This window comes from Ambystoma mexicanum, chromosome 5q (genome assembly GCF_040938575.1).
Source record: "Ambystoma mexicanum isolate Mex_15411 chromosome 5q, UKY_AmexF1_1, whole genome shotgun sequence".
In the NCBI taxonomy this organism is placed as follows: Eukaryota; Metazoa; Chordata; class Amphibia; order Caudata; family Ambystomatidae; genus Ambystoma; species Ambystoma mexicanum.
The window spans coordinates 698,979,676-699,003,187 of NC_090933.1; positions in this window are offsets into that span (position 1 = coordinate 698,979,676).

The following is a 23,512-nucleotide window of genomic DNA, read 5'->3' on the forward strand; positions in this document are numbered from 1 at the left end:
GCTGTAATCCTGGCCCTTCTCCACTTGTTTACATCGCTCCTTCTATAGCATATTTTGATAGCTTCTTCTGTACTAACTTAGCCTCCTCAATCTTCCTAGCATCATCTCTCTTTTGGTTTTTCTCCTGCAACAGTCTGCAATGGTCAGCTGTATTTCTGGCCGTGCTTCTTGAGCTGTCTTTGTACCTTGTCTGGTAGTCCCTTTCATAATATGTGATAGAATACAAGTATAGATTTTCCCCAGGGCTTGGGCGTTTAGAAAGATCATTGCTCTTGAAAATTTGGAATATAAATAAGTGGATCCTCCCCTTCCTGCATCTTACGTGCCATTATAGCGCCCATATTTGACGTATCAGGATATTGTACTCGAAGCACTTTCTAGACTGCCCCTCTACAATTATTAAACGGTGCTCTGTCATGTGCTGTGTTCCGTGCAGTGACACTTGCACTACCTACTCTCATCCAAATGTCATCAGCCCTCTCCCCAAGGATAGCAGCTAGAAGACCCTTAATATCCACTATAGCTAGTGTGTTTCCTCCTGTTATTTTCTCAAACTCATAGATCTATTTTCCGGCACCTGAGGTTAAACTCGGGAGCTTACACCTTAGATTATCCTTATCTATCTGGAGCCATGGAGTATACCGTGGTCTGGCCCCTCCTTTTTCTAACAAGGGGAAGTGAGAAATCCCAAAATCGCAATCGTCTGCCATCGTCTGCCTGTCCATAGAATAGACAATGTTTCTGCATTGCCTTCTCCCTAGTAATGATCTCAACCTGTTCACATAGAGTTGCGAGTCCCCCCTTTCACTAAGAGGTCACCTTTTAGGTCAATCTGGCTGCGCCAGGGGCTCTGGTGTCCTTAGTTTAGGTAGGTCCAAATCCAACCATCTTACTTCCTTGTCTGTCTGGGAACACCCCTCTCGGGACCACCCACACTAGCACCTTCCTCCCCATGCAAGGTTTCCCTTTCTTATTCTGAAATATCTTGACCACAACTAGTGTGGCTATCATCTTTCTCATCTCTGTTTAAAGACAACCTGTCGAAAGACAAGGCTCTATGCTCGAGGCTGAACAGGCCCCCCTCTTTGCCTCATGACTAAGCACCTTCAGATCGATCATATTTCCCTTTATTTCGCAAAGCACTTTTTGTCCTCATCTCCTAATAAGCCTTCTCGATTCTGTCTCTCATAGCTCCTATATCAGAAGTATCCTCTAGATCTACTTTAGAGGTTCCTAGCATTGGTTCTTGAGCTGGGAAGAACCCCTCTATGTCCTCCCATGCCACTACTAGACCAGGTTCCATTAGCTCTTTCTCCATGTGATCAATGTCACATGCCCTTTGCCTTCTCTTTCATTCTATTTCCTCATCAAATTCTCTTTGTTTCTTGGCTTCCTCCCAACCCTTTCCTCTTCCTGCCTCTTCACTTCTCTTCTCTCGCTTTGCATTTTTTTATCTCTTAATTTATGATCTTCCTCTTCCTTCTTCTTTTCTAGTCTGTGTTGTTCTTCAATTTCTCTTTGCCTATTGTCATATTTTCTTTGTTCTTCTGCCCTCTCCTCCTTTCTTAACTGTTCATCTTGATACAGTTGTTCCTGCCTTTGTCCACTATTTCTTTTAGTCTCGCCTTCTTTCAATCTTTTCTCTTGTTCTGTCTTTTTTATCTTGCTCATCCTGATCTTCCCTTTGTCGTACTTCCTCAATGCTCATTCCATCAAGTTTGAGCAATATTTAACCACCCATCCATTTGTTCTGTATCAGCATTACCTCGTCAGCATTCTCCTTTTCTCCTTTTCATCTCTTTATTTCTCTTCCTATATCCAGAGTCATGCCTGGTCATTCACTTTTCTCTTTGTCCCATGGGAATTTAGAGAGTACATCCCTTTCTGGAGTCTTTTCTGAACCCCCATCCCTGCTATATGCAGGCGGCTCATGTATTGGATTACTGTATCCTGGTGCTTCCTTAAGCTCTCTTAAGGGATATAATCCTTCATATTTTGTACTATTGCCATTTATTTCAGGTGCAGTAGGGGGAGCAGAACGTTCAACACCTCCCCCTTTTCAATGATTAGCATCCAGTCATCAGGAGGAAGGTCTTCCCTTTCCTCCTTTTACATCTTCCAAAGCTCTAAGCTAGCTAAGCTTTTTACTAAATTCTTCCCCGTGTACGCTGTGTGCAAGCATGTCGTAATGTGTTGCTAAACTACTTTTGACACTGAAGCCCCCTTGGGGCAATGGCATGAACATTTTATCTGCCTTGCACTTAACCCATTCTGAACTATATTGCTTGTGCTTGTGTGGTGTAAAACTAAAGTTCTGAATACAACAACATTTTCCTGGACTGCTGGTGCTTGTAGAAGAAATACATCTAAACAAGGAATTGTAAATCAACCATAGAGTTTGTATTACCCATCAACATGTTTTTTTTGTAGAGAGACAGATGTACACGTCATTTGTAGTGCTTGCCCCTCACCTCCTTCATACTGTAAGAACACCAAGAGAGCACTGTGTGTGACACCTGGTATCATCTCAATACCACATCGAAGGTATGAGGGACGTTATGCACTCAGACAACCATATAGAATGTGCCATCAAACTGAAATGTTAAACATGAGTCTGCAAACACCACTGGACATAGAAGAGCTATAAGTGAAGTCGGCCAGAAGTGAAGTGATTTCACAAAGCGAAAGGATACATAGATGCACTGAATCTGATGTATGGTTGTCCAAAAAATGAAGATATGACTGAAGCAACAAAGTAAACATACGTTTAAATTTGAAGAAAATCATATACAAGAAGAAGATACATGAAAAGAGATGCGTAGATGTATGTACACAGAAATGCAAGGTAGATAAGACCATGTAGAATCTTGCTGAAGTAGGAAATATAACACAAGTAAAGGAGCCATGTTAAGAAAATGGACCTTGGCATCAGATAACAGTAAGCAATACATCTCGAGGAGAGAGACTAAGGCTTCAGAGCTGATAGGAGCTGGAATGTAGCTTTGTGCAAGAACAAAGGGTATTTTCTTGACTTAAGATCGAGGATTTCACAGCAAGAAGCAACTGCAAGGCACGAAAGGAGTCGAAGAGGATAAGCCATGTATGTAAGACATGATTCTCTCAGATTAAGTAAAGAAGTGAATAATTGTGATTGCCAAGTATAGAACTATCCAAGATGCAGAATGTGCATGCAAGATGGAGCAACCAAGTCTCCAGAGGCCAAAGAGGAGTAATAACACCCAATAAAATGGAATTAAATAGCACTAAATAAAAGTTCAAAATGGACAAAATTGTGGTGTCCTAACACGTGGTGCAGGACTGGAAAACAAGTCCTATTCATAAAGCTCCAGAAGAAGATACCAATGTACCTTCACTCCCTTTAAATTTCAGAAGAAGAGAAAAGCCAGCAAGGTCAACTACAAACAAGAAGCCTTGGTTTAGGGCCTAACTAATGAGAGATGGTAAGCTAATTAGCAAAGAAAGGCAGTTGTCTGACGTTGTTCCCTTCCACTTGGGTTGTGTTGCTTATGTGCTGCTAACGAGTCAAATGTCCAAGGATGGAAGAGAGTGCCAAACAATCATGAGGGCCTCTGTGGTGATGGACTATACATTGTTGCAGAAGCCTATCCTCTGCTGGCATTATGCTATTATCTGTATTTTAAGTAGTTAGAGGGTATTCAAGGCATGGTTACCAGATAAAGGGCAGCCAATGGTGTTATTAACACTTATATAGAATATAGGTATATATGTTCCCCTAACCAATTCCTTCACCCGATAGGTTTTACTGTTTGCCAAATAGGATGACATCATAGGTGACGTACATCGAGGTATAAAGGCTTTCGCGTAATGGAAATTAATTGAGAGTGTGTGAGCCACAATTTGTTGTTCGCCAGGTTTCCCTACTTTATTGAACTGAAAATAAAGTAATATTTTGCCATATTCTTTGAGTCTGTCCGGTTATTTGTGCCTGAGATCAGTTATTTGGTAATTCCATTCGGCACTTGGAACACTCCAGGTGCTATTGCACATTGTATTCACGAAAGAGCTAAACCTGATAAGTCTAGTGCACAAATCTGTAAAACACATACATCAACAATGACACAAAATGACAAACATGTCTCCTTTTTGTGCATATTGTCACATATCTTTCCTGCACCTGTGTTGTGTATGAGGGGCTACTATCCATACAGGTAAAAGGACTCTAAATCACAGCAGCATTGTTTATCTAGACCACTGGACCTGTCACAATATTCAACATGGTCCTCAACTTCAAAATGCATCCATTCATTAAATTATGATATGATATATCATATGGCATTTATAACGCGCCTGTACACAAGTGTTTCAAAGCGAGACAATTAGAACCATTAGAAACCAAACATCCTCCTCTTTTTATCCCTAGCCATTCGATATTTTTGCTCAGGCCAATTTGGTCACACCTTCCTTAAAAGCCTGTCTTTATCCGCATTGCGCTCTTTGATTTTACAAAGCTTGTACAGTACTGTCCATTTTAGGTCAACACATCCATGTTTTTAAGCTATGAAATGGTCTTAACTTATCCTGTTGCAAATGCAAATTGTACGTTCACTAATGAGTGTTTTCACTTACCTTATCCTTTTACCAATATACAGGAGGGGGCAGGGACACCAGATTGTATACACAGCCATCTCTGTTACAGTTCATAAAAGTCTCCTGCTGCCATTTTATCTTCAAACCAATGTCTACCTCCTTTGATCTTTGTGTGGTAGAACAATTTATGCACTTTCCGCATGGTGCATGACCTCTCATATGGTCTATACCCTGCAGTGCGGGTAGACTCAATTGTTACTGCATTTTTGGGCCTATGTCGTTTCTTATTCACTTGCTCTTTCAGATTTCTGATTCTTTTAAAAACCATGATAGATTGTCCCATGGGTGGCTTCCCTTCTTGTAAGATTTTCCAATTCTTCATAATGGATTTGGATAGTTAATTCGAGCGGTCAGAGTAGGTACTGACAAACATCATCTTGTCTGTTTTTTTATCTTGTTTACCAACATATTTGAGAATCCCTGCTCTATTGTTATTCTTGGCCCTTTTATAGGATTTCTTTATTAGTTGTTTAGGGTAACCCCTTCCGATCAGTTTCTTCTTCAGAATCTTTGCCTCTGATTCGTAGTCTGCTTTAACAGAAATATTTCATCTCAGGCAGAGGAATTGCCCAAAAAGGGGTGTGGGGTGCATTCAAAGGCCCCAAACAGAAGTTCCTTTCAAATGAAAAGCAGGATTTGAAACACTGAAACAAAAACAGCTTGACCTTTGTTTTTCAAGTGAAATTTAAGTCATGTGGAAAAGGGGCCTACCTATCATTACCAAAGGAAAAGCAGCATTTTAGTTTACAAAAGAAGGAGGAATCAAAGATCCCTTTCACATGGAAAACAGGATTTCCAAACTGTGACAAAATAATGGCTTGCACAGGTGTGTGCAAATAAAAGCAGTTTAATGTGAAAATCTATAACTGCTAACATAAAAATGTCAGGGAAAAGACATGCTGTGTGGGTTGACAAAAAGCAAGGTAAATTATGTTTCACATACAAAACACCAGTGACAGTTGAAAAGCCTCTTTGTTACATGGAAACATGTCAGCCCAGGACAAACCCTTTGGCTGGCTGTGGGAAACCTCACAAGGAAATCTCCAACTGCCAGTCTGGATGTTACATTGCCCATCTAATTACCATCTGCAATAAAGTAAGTGACCTGCTAAAGGTGTCAAAATCCAGGGTTCTCCAAACCTGCTGGCATTGAAGGCATTGACTGCAGGAGAATTTTCCCTTGGCTGGCACATGACCAATATGTGTGAAAATGGTGGCAACAACTTCAAAGTGCAAGCTTCCAACACAAAGAGACTGACAAAAAGAAATCTGGGTACAGGCTGACCCAGTGAAAACAAATGGCTGGAAGGCTGGAGAATGGACATTTATCCCACATGAAGATTCACAATGAATTTAAAAGGACTATTATCATTTAGCCCTTTTTCTCAGCAACCATAAAACGTACTGATTTCATTTATGTAGCATTTATTATGTAATTTTCAGGCGATTGGAGTGATATAAAGTTCATCATCCTGCAACTCAGGGAACTGTAATGACTATCTAAGATGTGTTTCTGGCTGATCTGAACGTGTTATTATTAGGGATATGGGTAATAACTTAAGTATTCATAACTGTTATGCTTTTTATAGAAACAGCAGAAAGGTGCCAAATGGCTGTGCTACAGGGTACGGACCTGATGGTCGGCTTATCTAATTCCCCATGATTAGCTGCATCAGAAAATATGTATATTATGGCAGTTTCTAGTAAAATTATGAAGTTGTGAAACATAACTTGTTTTTGCAAAAGATGTGAAAGGACAAATGGCGATTACAAATGGGAATTGCCATATGTGGCTCCAGACCCCTAAACTAATCCTGACTTGGATGCTGGGTTTGAGAGGAGAGAGAAGGGTAACTGCCCAATCCTATTTGCAGGAATTATTGCAGGGTACTTGCCTGAGATTGTAAAATTGGTGGGGTCATTGCTGATATATAAGGGGGACTGCACTAGGGGGAGGGGACAATGACACAGAGACCGAAATGACAGTCAGAGAGATAGAGAGGGCTGCTGAAAATTACCATCAGACAGCTTGAAGGAAACAACACAGGAGATTGCTGAGAGTGCATCTCGGTAGAGCTGTCTATTTCTAGGAAGGCCTCAAAGCTGACTGGGTCCTATTGTGGAGAGCAGGAGGCCATCTTTAAGAGTGGAGTGACAGACCCTGCCCTATCTTTCCAGAGTGTCCTGAGATGCGGCTGGCTTTCCTGAACTTTCTTTAAATAGAGGTTGTCTATGGAAGTAGAAATGAGCCATGGGAAAGCAAAAGAGGAAGTGTCTGCTTGCCTTGAATCCTTTCCCTTTATAGAGGGCGGGGGGGCAAAACTGCATAGATCCTTAGCCTATTTAACTAAAAACATTCATTTAATCAACTCCCCATTTGGCAGCACACTACGGGGTACATTTTGTTAAAATTCGAAATTAACAAAGCTCACTTCCCAATGTGTGCTGAAAACTATGGCCTATAAATTAATTGGGTAATCCTTGTGGTCCTGCTGACCCGACTTCTTTAAGGAAGAGGGGTGTCTTTGCTCTTAAATCAGTCCAACCTTTTTATCCAGCCTCCCCAACACAGGCCTTTCAGTGGAGGGGGGTCTGAAATCCAAAATTCCCCAAATCATTGAACATTTTTTGTTTGACTTCCCCAATGCATACCAAAGTGGGGGGGGGGTCTGAAAAACAAACCGCTAAGTCACCCTGTGTTTATTTTCAACCAAAAGTGTGGGCAAAATCATAATTGACATATGTATTTGTACCAATCTTGAAACCCAACTGCTAGCCTTTTAAGCCTGCAACAAAATCAAAATCGCACAACACTACATGGTAATTGCTTTTGTTACTGAACAGTGTAATTATTTAGTGAATTGAAATTTGCAGAAAGTGAAGAATTGTGATTGTGCTCTTTTCAACTCACTTTTGTGATTTATTTATGCTGAGAGAAGTTGATTGTGTTGTGCCATGGATAAAGTGGTGTTTGACATTTTCGTGCTAATTTCTATTACTTTTGTTTAAATAAATAAAAATATATTTCCTGTACACTGGCCTGGTTCTTTGCACATTGTTAGCTCAGGGGAGAGGGATCCAAGGGGCATTATAGAAAAGAATCAGTTAAACAGTTTGTTGCGTCACACCTTAAGTGAGGAAGGAAGGATATCCCTGAGTTGAGGGTGGCTTCTCAATAAACCGTTACAAGGTTATCCCTAGGGTGCCGTGGGTGAAGGTTTATTTACAACTCCTTGTTTAGATCTATTTATTCTACATGTACCAGCAGCCTAGGAACTGCAGGCCTCGCTGGCCTAAGCCAGGAGGGTATCTCATCTTATCCTTAAGCATGCTGTCATGAATTACCTTGTCTAAATTATTAAGGGGCCTAGTCCTGGCTTTGCCTTCTGCTCTCTCTCCATAAAACCAACATTAGCTCTAGACTTTCCAGGCAATTCTATCCATTTGTGAGATAGACAGAGGGTGGCATGGCCGTTTCTTCAGACACAGTGGAGGAAGAAGAGAACTACTTGCTTGGGGAATCTGTTCCAAGACTGCATCTCAATGTGTTCCCTAAAGTATAAATCACTTTTAGATCCAGTTTCCTTTCACTGTCACCCTTAATGTCTTTTCCAGTCTCATCCACTCATCCACTTCTTCTCCCTCTGCCCCTTACTAACTTTTCACCTGTCTTCCGCTTCTTCCCCATAGGGCCATGAAATGACTCAATAATGGTGTTAAATGCTGTACAAGAAACATGTTTACATATATACATAAACCTAACAGGCATTCAAAGCAAATGTCAGATCCTGTTTGGTACTGTATTGGCCAGAAAGGGCCAGAATCCCTTTTCTGTGCATCCCAGATAGGCCGACAGCATGTGGATCAAACTTCACTCGCATGTTGCAGTCTCAACTCTTATTCATGAAGAGAAAAGCATAATTTGCATCCCGCTCCTATTCACATTCAACCCACATAATCCATCATCATCCCAATCATCTCCACCTGCACTCCACCTCCAAAATGCACACCCAACCTCATTCTAGTTAATCCCTACTCAGATATACATGCAGTAGACATTGCTGAATAAATCACCACTAGACAAATTATCACAGAGACAGGGCCCACCCACACATCCACACAGACCTTGTTTGTCATCACCCGCACAGGCTACAGCATCCAACAAAAGGATTGCAAAGGGATGTCTAGCAAAGGGCTCACAATCATGGACATGCACGCTTCAGAAACACACCAAATTAAATATAGATCGACCTACACCCACTCACCCACAAGTCCATACTCGATAAAATCACAAGCTTCATCACAACAGCATTCATCAAAAAAACAAGTAATGTCTCATTCAGAGATATCGACTTGCCCCAAAGCCAAGCCACCAAGAAAACCATAGAGGCATGACACTACAGACATTAATTAATCAACTCATTACAGAACCAACCCATAACAAAGGCAACTCACTCAATCAGACATTCGCCTGCTCTTTAGCAATCAAATGTTTTACCCCTAAATTAGGAAAAGACAGACCATTCCACTATGCCCATTCTGCTCCCTTGCCGGTAGCCAAACCAAACAAATCAAGCCATGTTGTTTCTCCTATAAGAACTTCCCTGTGGACACACTGGAAGGAAACCCTCATGACTTTAGGTTTAACATCAGACCACTAGGGGAATGTCATCCCAAACTCATTGTATTCATACACACCCTGAAACTACACACACTCATTCACTACTTCAGTTTTACTCAACAAACAGATACTCTATACCCCATGGTCACACTAGAATTCATTAACAGCAAGTGTGCTATGTGTAGACAACATAACTACTTTGAATATCCCACTAACAAGAAGACATCATCACCCAGAGAACACTACGCAGTGCACTCATCTCAACAGTAAAAGTAAATTACTATACAACAACCATCATGAAATCACCCGACAAGAGCAAAGCAATTGTCCATGCAATGAATCACATTATCAGCCCCCTGCCATAGCACTCAATACAGCAATCCACTCACAAAAGCAACACTAACAACAACGTCTTCACAGACAACATATCAAGGGGGACCGGATCTGGACAATTACTCCAGAAGACCTAACCAGCACTCTTACAGCTCTTATACCAAAACCACTACAAAGATGACACCCACGACTCCTCATTATAAAAGTCATTGCAAGTAAAACACATAGACCACTTCTCAATCATTGACACATCACTCCTGCTAGCCACCTTCCCAGATGAACTGGGAAATAAAGCAGATTCTTCTCCTGCTGAAGAAACCCCCTCTCAGCATGTACGACCTGGCCAGTTATCACCCCATCACGGGCCTCCCATTTGTCAGCAAGATGCTTGAGAAGACCATCACTATCCAGTTGCACAAAAGGATCACTCAGCACAATCTCATGCAGGATTACCAATTCATATACTGACCACAATGCAACACAGCGACATCCACCATCTGTGTAATCAACAATGCACTCTAAATCCTGGAGAAAGGTGACCATGTTGATCTTTCATACTCAACATGTCTGCAACCTTTGATTCTATTGACCTTGAAGACCTCCTTAACAAACATTCTCGTGCCATGCTTGAGCTTTGATGTCATTTACTTCTTACGTATTTAACAAAGTCCAACTCATCCAGATGGGCCCCAACAGATCACAGGGCTGCCTAGTAACCTTTAGAGATCCAAAAGGCTCCAACCTTTTCCCTGTCATCTTCAACCTGTACATGGAACCTTTGGGGAACTTCTTGCCAACAATGATATCAAGTTACATGAATATGCAGGTGTAAAACAGATTTACCTAATGAATAAATGCTTGAGCAGCATATGTTGACCCATGCACTGCTTGGCCCTTATCCATGTCTTGATGTCAAGCACCTACCTAAAGATCCATCTGTCAAAGACCAAATTCCTTCTCCTGAGAAACCTTACTACCATGCCCAAGTCTAGGATTAGATGGTGGACTTGAAGTTCAATAACATCACCCCACCATTCTCACCCAGTGCAAAATTGCTAATTTTCATGTTCGACTGTGGCCTCTCACTCAAAACACACTTAATCAAGAAGACGATAGCAGTACTCCTCTGAAAAGTCAACCTTTTCATTCCCACCCTTAAATTTGAAACAGTTGATCAAGTTCTGGTCATCCCCCACCTGTACGGTAGTAATACCCTACTCACTGTAGGCACAGATGCCAATTTGGCCTCTTTGAATAGATCCATCATTCTTCAGCAAGCCAGCCAGCCAGATCACGAAACAAAGAAAATGCAACCTGATGACCCCGATCCTCAAGAAACTGGAGTACTTATACCTTCAAGCAGGCATCATGTTCGAGACAGCCAGGATCTCCTACAAAGCAGTAACAGCCAATAAATCCTCAACCTGGCAGAGAGGCAAACCATACACAGAGGTCAAGCACTACCAGAAGGCACAGTCTCAACAGACTGGAAAAAAAGAACAGCAGGAGGAAAACAACAGGAAGAATGCGTGTTTGTGTATATATATATATATATATATATATATATATATATATATATTTTTTTTTTTTTTTTTTTAAATGAAAAACTTTGTTAAGGGGACATCATGGTTAAGTTGCACTAATAAAAACCTATGAACTTCAATGAAAAAACTTTGTTAAGGGGACGTTATGGTTAAGTTGTACTACTAAAAACCTATGAAATTCAGTGAAAAACTTTGTTAAAGGGACGTTATGGTTCCAAGTAAAACCAAAAAAATCCTGAAATTCTCCAGTTATGGTAAGCTAAGCAACCATAACTCATGCCACCACAGTGCACTGCTAAGACTAACACCCAAGACATCAAAGGGTCCCAGTTCCGAACTGGCCGCGAACCGCGGATCTTATCGTGAAGTGCAGACGGGCTCTTGGACACGTCATCATGCTGCGTGCCAACATATGGTCATGTGGCACTGTCCTGAAGGTCCGCAATGAAGTCATATGTTCGTAGCCGTTATGGTTAAGTTGCACTAACAAAGAACTATGAAATTCAATGAAAACATATTGTTAAGGGGACGTTACGGTTAAGTTGCACTAATAAAAACCAATGAAATTCACTGAAAAAACGTTGTTAAAGGGACGGTATGGTTAAGTTGGACTCATAAAAACCTTATTGAGTCTATGTACTTTACTGAGAAATATAAAATAGATGGAGTCTATAAGTTTTTTTTTTAGTTCAATTATTTAACTGTGAAAGGTGGTTCCTAAAGGAACATTTCTTTTATTGTTTTTGAATGCATTTTTTTTTTGGCAGGATAGCTTAGAACGAAAGGTGTGGAGGGAAATGAGGGAAGAGGCACCAAACACTAATATGGAGGGGCAGGTGGACAGGGGAAAATGTTGTGTGTGTGTGTTATTTCTTAGGTAGGGGGCAGTGTTTCTCATGCTCCTTGATTACAGCAGTGGTGGTGTCTCTTGGGGAGGAGGGATGGCATTTGCTGATTCCATTTTAAGATAATTAGCAGTTTTGCTAAAAGTATGTACTGTGTACTAGATTGTTAATGGATGAGTAGGAATAGGTGTTGGAGCTGTGCAAAGGACATTTTTAAGTTGAAAGTTCCTAGATCAGGCGAAAATACAGTTCCGAACTGTCTTCGAAGCACGGATACGATCACGAAGTGCAGATGCCTTCTCGAACAGGTCACTATGCCGCACGCAAGCGTATGGTCAAGTGGCACTATCCAGAAGGTCTGCGATGAAGTCAGACATTCCCGGACATCTACGGATGCATAATTATTTCAAAAAGTTGCAAAAAGTGTATAGACGTGTTAAAAATGATGCTACAGGGTGGGAAATGGAGTTTTAACGTGAAACTTTGTAAATTGGACAAAAACTGGACAAAGTACGATATTAGTAAGTTGTAGAAACATAGTATTACAAATGTCATTGATGACATCACTGATGACATCACATATCTGGCTCACTTATTTTGGTTCACTGAAAAATCTAGGCTAGGTGGTTGTATTCACTGACAATCAGAATATTAAAATTCAAAAGGTGCTGTATATAAAAATGTTAACCTTGTTGTATTTTCTTAAAGTACTTTCCTTAGGTATTGGTCTCTGCTCATGGTGCACATGCATGGGGCAATAGCAGGCCTCAAACACACAATTAATTTGTATACAGGAAGATAAACTTTAATGCTATTAACATTTTCTGATTATGCTGTTTCTTTCTTCCTTACTTTAGTTTTCCTGTATCTGCCTCTGATTTATATGCATTGTGGATCTTCATAGGTTTTGTTTGTACTAGCACAAGTGTGTAGTAAGTCTTGAATTGTTAGCTAGTTTTACATGTTTAACATTACACAATCACCCCTGACATCTTGTTACCAACATAATAAAAACAAGCCCTTTGCTAAGAGACGACCGACGCCATGTGAAGTAAAACAATGAGCGTTTATTAAGTGAAGCTTCAGTACAGGCAGCAGACGCACCCTCGGCTTCAGGGACTCTAGACCAACTGCTGCCCAGTTCAAAACACGACACACATACACATTCCGAGAGAATCTTGGGGTGCAGGAATTCTCGGAATGTGTATGCGTGGAAGGAACACAGCATTGCAAGCACTCCAGGATCTATAACACATATAAATAAAATAACATAACTTTCAAACCTAACACATCTCCCTCCCTTAATGTGGAGGAAGTTTAGCTAAATTATTCAAGGTAATAGTCTTTAAAACGATCAGGCAGTCGCTTTATTCTTTTGCAATTGTCTCCAGCATTGGATTCATCCTCCACTTGATCACTAATGTTTGTAGGTGATTGAGACGTAACTCCTTCACCCCTTGGTTCCTCGTGACTCTCTTCATTGACATTGTTTCTTATTATATTCTCTCTGTTCACATTTGGTGCGCATTTAACTAACTTAGACTTTGACCAACACTCCCCCCCTTCGAATTAAACGCCTGCTTTTTGCAGGCGTTAAAAACCAACCCGCAAAGGGACCAGGGAGCTAATTACGGTACCGCAATTTGCGGTGCCGTGATTAGCACCTTCCCTACTCCCAGTATGCCCTATGGGGCAACAATGGGAATGGGGAAGGGCAATGGGGGAAGGGGGAATTACCGCCCCGCCAACCTTGGAATAGGGCGGTAATTCCCCTTTCCACCAAGGCGGTGCCGGTATTTTACCGGCATGGACCAAGGTACTAATAGCACCTTGGTCCACCGCCGTCCGTGTAATGAGGCCCATAGTCTCCCACAGACAACATCATCTCTTTTACATTGGAATTAGAGTCAAGTCTCTGTTTCTACTCATTTTGCGCATCATGGATCAAATTCATTACTGTCTGTCTATCTACATTCACACATCCCGATGCTCCTAGCCACCCAGGACAAAACCTGGTAGCTGGCTGCCTACCTTTTAATGAGACAAAAGGTGACACCTTGGTTACTGAATGTGGAGTAATACGATAATTCCACACCATTTCTTTCAATACTTCTGACCATTCAAGAGTTGAGGGCTAGCTGAATACCCCCTTTAATTAATCTATTAGCACTCTCCACCAAATCATTTGCTCTGGGGTGGTATAGCGCAATTCTCAAATGTGTGATACCATACCTGACCAGGAATTCTTTCATTCTCTGAGAACAGATCTGTACTCGATTGTCTGTTATGATTTCTGTGGGGAAACCCTCTCTGTGGAGCACCTCTTCAAAGAATGAGACAATTTCATTCATGGTGGCCTCTCTCAGAGCCTTCCACTCAACCCAGTTGGTGTGATAGTCTACAAGTACTACCATAAACCTAAAGCCATCGCCCAAATCTTGTATCAGGCCAATTATATCCACAGCTAATTTTTTCCATGGCTCACATGGGGCTTGAACAGGGTTAAGCGGCACTTCACTGACTACTTTTCCGTTGTCCGCTTTTTCACATTCATGGCAGTCCCACACCTTTTCTTCCACCATACTGTCCATGCCTGGCCACCAATATGATTGTCTTAACAATCTTTTGGTATCATTTATTCCCAGGTGGCCTTGATGGGACAGATCTACTAAGCGGGCCCTAATACCTGAGGGAGGGATAATCTTAGACCCTCTCCTGAGTTTGATTCCATCTTCAGATAGATTTAACTCTTGTTTCACCTCATACATGCGATCGAAATTCCTATCCAGGGCATCTCTGCTGGGCCACCCATTAATTGTCCTCTCTTTCACCCTGGCGATAGAAGTGTCACATGCATCTGCTTCTAGCCATTCATTCTTCCCAACTGCAACTGTTGACATGTCTGAAATAGTTATATCTTCTTCCATAACTATTACTGATGTGCCTTCATTGTGTTTCACTGGCATTCTAGACAGGCAATCAGCCACCACATTTTCTTTACCTGGAATGTGAACAATCTTAAAATTGTATCCTTGTAATCCCACAATCCATCTAGCAATCCTGGGAGAGCCTTTCGCCCAATCACAGCTATTTAACAGTTGAACCAGCGGTTTATGGTCTGATTTCACTAAACATTCTTGCCCCCACAAAAAAAACTTAAAATGTACTCCTGAGATCCCTTCCTTTATAGCAACGAACGCTTCCTGACACTCAGGAGTCCATTTGAAACTCACTCCTTTTTTCAATAGGTTCCTTAGGGGTGCTGAAAGAGTGGCACATTTTTCCACAAACTTATGATAGAACTCCGCCATACCCATAAACGATCTGAGTTGATCTTTATCGGTAGGCGGAGGTACTTCACATATATTCTTCACAAGATTGGTCTTAGGCGAAATACCATGACCTGACACTGTGTGTCCCAGGTACTCAACCTCCCTGAGACCAATGTGACATTTTTCTCTTTGTACCGTCAGCCCTGAAGATTTCAACCTCTGAAGGACATTCCTCAATGCCACTTCATGTTCTCCCTCTGAATTAGCAAACACCAAAATGTCGCTTTGAAACACAGTAACATTTGTAAGACCTTTAAGTACCTCCTCCATGACTCGTTGGAACACCAAAGCAGCTGATGCCAGTCCGAAGGGCATGCACAAATACTTGAACGTGCCCTCCGGGGTGACAAAAGCAGTAACATGTTGACATTTTCTCCGATAGTGGCACCTGGTGATACGCTGCAGAGAGATCTATTACTGAGAACCAACTAGGTTCACCAAGTGTAGCCAGAGTCTCAGAAATTATGGGTAGAGGGTGTCTTTTGATGAAAATGTTCTTGTTGAGGTCCCCGAGGTCGACACATAGTCTCAGGCTACCATTGCTTTTTGTTACCAGGACCACAGGGGAGAGCCACTCAGATCCATTGATGCGCTCAATACCTCCTTTTTTAATTAATCCTTGAAGTTCCTCCCGGAGCTGTTGGCGAAGTTTAAGTGGAACAGGTCTCACTTTATGCACCACGGGCTGTGCATTAGGCTTGAGTCTTATGTTGTGCTTAAAGTCATTCAACCTTCATAGGCGGGAAGTGAAAACCTCAGGAAATTCCTTGGACCACCTGTCCTCAATGTCTGCAATAGTAACAGGTTCTGATGCACTTGCTTGTATACGGACACCTAATTCCCTTTGCTCTTCCAAACCCAGTAGTGACGCTCCTTTCTTCACCACCAGAATTTTCACAGAGCATTCTCTCCCTTTGTAAGTTACTGTGCCATGAAACTTGCCAGTGAGAGCAATGTCTGAGTCTCCATAACCACAGGGTTGCACCTCAGTGGGAAGAAGAAGGTCAGGGGTCTTGCCTAGAACATTCTTGAAAGTGTCTTCTGAAATTATGGTCTAAGGCGAACATGAGTCCACTTTCATCTTGATGTGACACCCATCAATCATGAAATGGTCAACTGGTCTTTTGGCATCACTTGATACGGCATCAATCTGAAACACATGCCTTGTATTTCTCTCCTTGACAGGCGACTCATCTGGCATTCTTTGGAGGGGCTGTGTGGATGATAGGTATTCTGTGTCTCTTTGTTCAAGAGAATTCACTGAAGAATCTTTACACATATTCGCAAAATGACCTTTGTGCTTGCACTTGTAGCATTCTGCAACTCTAGCGGCAAAGGATGGAAAATTTGATGAATGTCTGGTACTTCCACATCTAGAGCACTTCTGATTCCACCACTCCTTCTTGGCATTCCCCCTCCTCTTTGGCATGCCTGCACATACCCCTTGTGCAACACTGTGTGATGACTGTTTGTCAATCTTCATTGCCCTCATGTATTGAGAAGTTTGCTCAATGCAGCGTGTCAACTCCAGCGCCTGCTCCAACGACACATTCTTGGCAAGCAACTTCTCTTGCACCCTGGGACTGTTGGTGCAGCGCACTAATTGGTCCCTAATGAGGGAGTCAGTGAGGTCTCCAAAGTCACACGTGTGGCTCAATGTCCTCAAGGAAGCCACATATGAATCCACACTTTCTGCACTGTCCTGTGCCCGTTGAAAGAACTTGCGTCTTTCAAACGTCATGTTCTTCCTGGGTTCAAAGTGATCCTCCATCTTTTTTAAAGAAATTACATACTCATCAGTGTCTCCAGAACCATCCTCCACACCACGTGTGAGGCCATCGAACACGATGCACCCTTCTGGGCACAAGTTGTGCAAAAGAAGTGCCTTCTTCCTGGCCGAACCATACCTGTTGCCTCCTATGTCAACAATGTCATTTTTGAACATTTTGACCCATCTGTCCCATCTGACTGGGGGCCTCCCGGCTCGTAGAGGAATGGCGCAGGCGGAGGGATTGCCGCTGCCATGATGTCAAAGACAGAGTGGAGCTCCTGTTCTTGCAGTGTAAAGCTGAACAAAAGGCAGAACAGAATGAGCCGGAGAGCCTGACAGAATCCAAGAACTTAAAGTTCAGGAACCAGTTAACACAATGGGCACAGTCTATTATGACCTCACAATGGGCATCAGCACCAGGAAGCTCTTTCCTGGAGATTCCGATAAGAACACAGTCAATTATGACATCACAATGGACATCAGCGCAGGATATGTCCTGCCTGAGGGCCCTGAACAGGGTGCTCAGTCAAAGACCTTGTGTTGCATCACAATAACTGATGGAATGTCAAAACCCTGGAGGAGAAGGCTGTGCCAGTTGCTGGGCAACCACTTGCAGTCTTTGAAATAGTTACAATGTTCCACGAAAGACGGGTGGAAGCTTCCTTTAAAGTCCTTGGGATTTCATTAGCAATACCCAGCCATAAAGACCCTTATGTGACTCTCATACGAGAAAACAACACACATAACACGTTCTGAATGTGAGTATGTAGTGTTTTCTAAAATCAGCGTAGGCTCCACCCCCTTTATTGGGCACCCGCCTCTGACCTGGTGTCAAGCAGCGCCTGCTGCCTGATGCTCTGGCTCCTTCTGTTGAGGGTGCACCGCTCTGAACTCCCGTGCAGGGAGGAGCGGCGCCATGCTACAATCTTCAGTCGGGAAGAGCTGACAATGGCTTTTCTTTCCTATTCAGCTGCGGGCTAAGGGAGCGGGTGGCGAACAGCTGGGTAAGGGCACGGCTCATCCTCGTCGCCAGTGTTAAGAGACGACCGACGCCATGTGAAGTAAAACAATGAGCGTTTATTAAGTGAAGCTTCAGTACAGGCAGCAGACGCACCCTCGGCTTCAGGGACTCAGGGCCAACTGCTGCCCAGTTCAAAACACGCCACACATACACATTCCGAGAGAATCCTGGGGTGCAGGAATTCTCGGAATGTGTATGCGTGGAAGGAACACAGCATTGCAAGCACTCCAGGATCTATAACACATATAAATAAAATAACATAACTTTCAAACCTAACACCCTTGTAGGTAGGGACTTTCATCAACATTAATTTCACATGTGATTTCATCAGTGATGTCATCAATGACATTTGTGATGTCATTGTTGATGTCCTGGGTGTTAGTCTTAGCAGTGCACGGTGGTGGCGCGAGTTATGGTTGTTTAGCTTACCATAACTGGCAAATTTCTGAGGTTTTTCAGTTTTACCTGTAACCATAACGTCCGTGTAACAATGTTTTTTCCATTGAATTTCATAGGTTTTTATTAGTGCAACTTAACCATAACATCCCCTTAACATAGGGGATAATTCATAGAATTCAGCCAGCCGTGTGTGCTAAACAGCATTCTGGCGCACCACGTATTCATGGATTTCCCAAGCCATTTGGAGCCGTGGCGCAGCGAACATCCCGCAGCGCCAGTTATGCCCCCAAGAACGCCCCTTGCGCAAGGAAAAGCCATTGAAATCCCCAATACAGCGCAAAGGGCCGCGCTAACCCTGGACCAGTTTACAGGGTCGCTACACTGTAATCGCGTGAAAAATTATGCGTACCCCGCTCATGGCTGCCAAAACGTGTGGAAAACTGCACGCGCACCCCTGAAATACACGTACCCAGGCCAATAGCATGTGAAAATCCATGCGCACCCCCGAAATACACGTACCCAGGCCAATAGCGTGTGAAAATCCACGCGCACCCCCTCCGAATACGTGTACCCCGCTCGCGTCAGGTAAATAGCGTGGAAAAAGTCACCCCTGCAGTGTGTGCTGCCTTCGGAGCATGGGGAGCGTGGATGGGCTGCCTGTGCATATTTCGGGGGTGTGCATGGATTTTCACACGCTATTGGCCTGGGTATGTGTATTTCGGGGGTGCGCAGGGGTTTTCACACGCACGTGGGCTACAGGCGTCGCATATCTCTTTTTCTTGATTTTTTGGGGTGTCTGAGCATTGCGTGACACCTCATTTCTCCTAGGGGGCCACAGAATGGGAGATTAATCGCAGCTGTATATACGTGTTTGTTGTTTGCGTGTACTTATATGCTGCGCGGGGTTGCTTACGCCTGCTTCCTGCTGGTGTACGTGTTTATGGATTAGTGCATCTTTTTTGGCACACAGGTTTCCCCTGTTCGATTCTATGAATATGTGTTATTAGCGTGCTTGTGGACGTTGCGAGCAATTACCTCCTGTCCTTCCCCCGTAATGCCCACATTATCGCGCGTTGTTCCCCATTCCACGTTTTACGCCCCAGGTTCCGCCCACTTTTCTTTTGTGCGCTACATGATGTGTGCTTTCCCTGTGCGCGTAGCACACGCCGTTTATATACATGTGGGCCGAGTGCGCCACCCACGGATTTGGCGCACATACCAGGTTTTACTAGTGCAGCGCATTCCATGAATTGAAGAATGGCTGCATGCGCGGCTTTTGCATGCGTGCACTGCAATTTTCACACTTGCGCTCCCCATTTCGGCGCACATTTATTCCATGAATTACCCTGTATGTTTTTTCATTGAAAATATATATATATATATTTGTGTTGTAACGACCATGTAGTTATGATTAAGCTGCTAAACTCATAGGAAGAACACTTTTTGGGCAGCTTATAACTTTGGTGCCCCTAGAGGAATCCTCCCCAAACTTTGCAAAGAAAGTATATGTCCCACTCTGAATTGTCTTGCAAAGTTTGCTGAGGTTTGGTCAAGGGGGGGCAAAGGTATAGGGGTTGTCCCAAAATGTATTTTTTTTTCCCATAGACTGAATGGAGAAAAGATTTTTGTCACTCCTACAGCATAAACCGCTGGACGGATTTTCACCAAATTTGCGGCAGGCACGGCAGCTTGGTGCCAAAAACGTGCTTCTGTAGGTGAAAATCCATCCAGTATTTTTTTAAAAAATGACCAAAAAGTGAGTCTCAAAAAATGAGTGATATCTATGTCCGCTCCATGGACACACCTCCCTGTTCGTTCCGCGGACCGAACACCGATTAGCTTAGAAGGCAATGTGGTGTCCACGGACATCGGACGTGCCCATTGATTGGATGTGAAAGCATGAAGTGTGTCAGATTTTTGGAAACACCCTCCATCTTGGATTCGTGGACAGCGACCGGTGTCCTCGGACATTACGGTAAAACATATAAAAAAACACAACATTGCACTTGTCAAATTTATCAAATAATCTCTGGGGAGGTGAGGGTGATGAGGATGGGATGAGATATGGCTGCAAGAAGCAAAAAAACTGGTGTTGTTCACCGTGAAAGTCTGCTAACCATCCTGAGAAGCTCGCGGACACCTCAGCATTCCATCTTCACCTGCACACAAAGCTCTTGAGAAGATCGTGTTTGATAAAACTCTTTAAGAGATCTGAAGGGACTCGCAGAATTCGGCCACAGAGGAGATTTGGAGATGTTCCACAATATGTGCCTAAAGTGCCAGCCCAAGAGATTGCATTTCGGTATACAGGGTATGGAATCTCGCACACTACTTGCGTTATTAGCGCATAATGAAAACATAGGCAGACAACAATCTAGAACTGCTGGCAAATTTCGGATGCTTCGATATGAAAAAGTGGGTGGTCATGCTAATATACCAGGAAATGGAATTCGAGTTTGTGAAAGATCTTATTTTGACTGTGTTGGACTTGCATACTCATGGAATCATTCGTGGTTTGGTTACTAGGACACATACATTGCCACAAAACATTGCAAACGTGCCCTGTCCGCCGAAAGCAGAACTTGTGGAACAGTTCGCATCCCGATACAAATGATTTTCAGCTATTTGTAGGTTCAACAGTTTGATACACTGTACATGACCAATGGAAAACATATGTAACTTGAATTTCAAATCTATCAAAAGCATAAAGTGTCCAAATAAAGCATACAAAAAATGTCTTTCCAGATGTACCCTGTTTGTCAATTTCTTTTGCAAGAGTTGCCCATTTGAGCCCTCCATATTAGGTATATGGGAGGTGATTTTGAGGTCGTGCGGGGGTAGTGTCTGAAGGCGCAATGTCCCCAAAATACAAAATGCTGACAGGTAGATTATGAATTCCGAGTGTTTTCATAAAATCCGTAAATTTCACACAGAATTGGTGTATGCAAGCAAACAATTTGTTTGTTTTTCATAAATATTCCTAATGCTACAGTGGTGCATGCACAAATCTATGCCACGGGCCTCAAGGTCAATGCCTTGAGCTGCCTACTCCCTCGTGTCCTGCCGAGCTAATTTGTCGCTTTCATTTACCGAAAGCAGCTAGGCATAAGCCCCTATTGTTTTTTGTCATTGGAAATAAAGGGAGTTTTCGTAAAGAAAGAAAAGGAATGGGGAGAGGTATGTAAAACCGTCACACATGATAAGGGTCAGCATTTGAAAACTGGACAAAGTAAAATTTCATTTCATTTGATGAAAAATCGTTGATCTGAACAGACACTCTGCTGTACGCCAAGAGAATGAAAATGCCAATTATTATGTAAGTTTTACTGTAGACGTATTTGTAGACAAAGGAGTCAAGGTTTCATTTTATGACCGGTATGGATGGCTGCCTAATATTGCAATGGCTTGTTGGTTTTGCCAATTCGTGTGGAGACTCAGAAACAACCAGTGTGTATTTGCATTTGTCCCATGGCATGTGGGCAGTCCAGCACGGAAATGCATGGAGTCCACGTCTGTGTTCGCACAGGTTCCACCAATGCGCAATTCTAGCCTAATATTACGTTAAAATGCTGTCTGAGTGTTATTCGAATTCTTCAATCAACTTCCGCATCGGCCTCCAATTGCGAGCTCAACACCTTGCATAGCACTAACCTCTCAATCACATTGTTGACTACAACACTGTACTTTATTTTCTCTGTGCTTGCACTATTTCTCGTGTGTGTTCATCCTTACTTTTCACACGGTGCATAAGTAATGGATCGATTAGAATAGATTTAAGAACGGCTACTGAGACACATTTCTGTTATGTTTTCTACACAGTCACATCCTGCCCTACTGCGAATGTCATACTTTCCAGATACCAATTGATGGCTTTTTCAGACGGCAGTTGATGATACAGCTCAATGGTTGGATCAGCATAACGCTGTTTTGGGATGATCACCCCGGCGCATGTGCCCTTTCGCAGTACCGGCAATAAGGAGTACCTTGACATCGTTTACGGTGGTGTAGCAACAAGCTGATGTTGAAGCCTTGCAAATCACATTGCCTCCATCCAATGAGCTCATACCCAAAGGAACACTGTATGACTCACAATAAAAATGTGTGTCGAGAAAAAAGAACGATACAAAAAATGTGCTTGAATATGGAAATCAGCTGATGTTCTAGGAGCATTAATGGTGAAATAAAAGCACATTCTAAATTGCAGAGTATTGCTGTTTTGTTTAAAGATAGTGTTTTGTATTCAGAATTGGGACGTGCTGTGATGTGAAAGGATGTGTGTTGATATTCTGGGTTCTGCGTCACCTGACGTCTGGACATAGGTGATGATTGCCTGTGTTTGGCTACGCTGCACAGAAGCGTTATGGATATAGGCGGAGAATATCGCTAGGAATGGTGATGTCAGTTTCAGGGGCGGGGACTATGTTTTAGTGATGAAATGGCACTTGTGGTTAGGGCAATGCAGCAACGGATAAGATTAGCACAAAATGGCCATGCCCTGCTGCCTGATTTTGCATATGTAAAAGTGAGGAAAACCACGGTAAGATGCATAGGAAAGGTTTTTAAGATTGATCAACGTATGATTAAATACACATGCCCAAACGCTTGGGACAATAATATTTTTGAGCGCAGTACTTCTTTAATGAAACTGCATGAAATTTTGTTATTTTATTCCTGACCGACTTCCGAATGAGTTTGCAAAGTTTGGTGGGATTCTGTGAAGAGGGGTCAAAATTAGAAGGGTGGCAGCAAAATAATGTAAAGGCTTATACATGAGGTGCCATTTGAGGAATCTAAAATTAATTTGGCAAACTGAATACAGATCTATATATAATTGTTTTTGGGAGGTTTGGTGGGATTTTGTCAAGAGGGGGCAACATTAGAGGGGGGTCTGAAAATAATGTAAAGGCTTATGAATGAGGTGCTATGTGACAAATCTATATTTACTTTGTTGAACTGATAATAGATGTAGATATAAATGTTTTTGCAACGTTTGGTGGGATTTTACCAAGCGGGGGTA